The 1,935-nt window shown below is 43.0% G+C and overlaps 1 pseudogene across 1 annotated transcript; it reads left to right on the forward strand.

The window, feature by feature from the left end:
- The first annotated feature begins 747 nt into the window (after positions 1-747).
- On the forward strand, positions 748-1,466 carry LOC125396659 (immunoglobulin heavy variable 3-48 pseudogene; annotated as a pseudogene). Its single transcript, XR_015739288.1, has 2 exons — positions 748-904; positions 1,006-1,466. The product of XR_015739288.1 is annotated as an immunoglobulin heavy variable 3-48 pseudogene (transcript).
- Positions 1,467-1,935: the final 469 nt, after the last annotated feature.

Genomic DNA, 1,935 nt, shown 5'->3' on the forward strand with positions numbered 1-1,935 from the left:
TATCAAAAAGTGTCACTACTTGGAAGTTAATTGGATTAGTGACTGTAAGCATGACTCTGTGTGTGTGTGATTGTCAGTGTGTGCATTGGGTGTATGGCTGAATCTAAAAGTGGAACTGTGTGTGTACAATGGTGGCTGAACTTGTGCAGAGGTTCACCATCGCTTCATACATCCTTTCATCAGAAAAATTTTTGATTGTTGCTGTCTGTTATCGACTGATGTGGTCAGCACCATGACCAAAAGTGGAGCAGCAGGCACAGAGGTTGTCTCATCTGTAAGCATCTTACAGCCTGAGCACAGCGTTGTCCCATAAATATGTAAAATCAGAAAATTTCAAGTTGCTCCTGACACAAGGAAGGAGTTATGCTAACCTATCCGGGTAAGCATGACCCTGTCCAAGATTCACATTATGGAGAAGCCATGAATAGTCTAGAGACTGGGAAAGACAGGGCTCCTATATAGAAACACAACAGCTTGTGACTCTTTTAAATTACATATATGTACTAAAGAGATACAACAGTGTGGAAACACAGTATGTTCTGAGTACCTGTGTGAAAGAGAACTAAGTGAAGTGTGGTGAATCATTAGCAAGAAAAGGCACACATAGAGGTTCTTCACTATGTCAGTCTCTGTAACTGTCGTCATTGTCTTTGAGGCCTTATATCTGCTCTGAGCACTGCCTTCCCCCAAGGGTCCAACTCCAGAGCCTGCTACAGGAGGAAGACATGCAAATAAGGCTTCTCTGTGCCCATGAAAACCAGCCCTGCCCTGATCCTGCAGCTTTGGAGAGGAGCCCAGTCCTGGATTTCCAGGTCCTCCCATTCAGTGATCAGCACTGAACACAAATCACTTACCACCATGGACTTGTGGCTTATTTGGCTTTTTCTTGCTATTATTTTAAGTGGTAATTAATGGAGAAGAGATTTTGTCTGTGTGCTGTGTGGACATGAGAAAGAAAAATAATTTTAGTGACAATCTTCTGACCAGTATTCTTTGTATTTCCAGGTGGCCAGTGTGAGGTGCAGCTGGTGGAGTCTGGAGGAGGCTTAGTGCAGCCCGGAAAGTCCCTGAAAATCTCCTGTGTTGCCTCTGGATTCACCTTCACTGATTATTACATGTACTGGGTCCGCCAGGCTCCAGGGAAAGGTCTGGAATGGCTCACATATATTAGTGGTGGTAGCAGCGCCATCAAATATGCAGATGCAGTGAAAGGCCGATTCACCGTCTCCAGAGACAATGCCAAGAACACCCTGTACCTGGAAATGAGCAGTCTGAGGCCTGAGGACACAGCAATGTATTACTGCACCAGATGCACAGTGATACAAAGTTACTGTGAGATCAGACACAAACCTCCCTGTAGGGCGCTTATGACCAGCAGGGGGCGCAGAGATCAACCAGCGATCTGGGTCAGACAAGAGCTTATCCAGAGATTCATAAAAGGCTGGACTCCTCTGTGTCTGAGCTGACTCTGTGAATCACACTCAGGGATTATCTTTACAGGTATAATTTACAGTAATCCTTTAAGTGTAAAAACTTTTATTCCGATATATGTTTTCCATTGTGATGTGCTATGATTTTTTGTTATGTTTGTCTCACTTGCTCTTACCCTCTCACTCCCTCCATTTATTTCTTCTCTCTCTCTCTCTCTCTCTCTCTCTCTCTCTCTCTCTCTCTCTCTCTCTCTCTCTCTCTCTCCACACACACACACACACACACACACACACACACATATATATATATATATATATATATATATATATATACATCTCCTTGTGTTTTTGGAAATGTTGGGCTCTGCCTGTTAGTGTGTCTCTCTGTGTTTTTATGTTTGTGTGTGTTAGTGTTTATGTATAAGTATAATTCCATCCACAGTGATACGAAATTTTTCTCTCAATCAGCCTACACCGTATGTTTGAGACATATATTTCATTGGCT

The sequence above is a fragment of the Myodes glareolus genome, chromosome 11 (genome assembly GCF_982192425.1).
Source record: "Myodes glareolus chromosome 11, mMyoGla1.1, whole genome shotgun sequence".
Lineage (NCBI taxonomy): Eukaryota > Metazoa > Chordata > Mammalia > Rodentia > Cricetidae > Myodes > Myodes glareolus.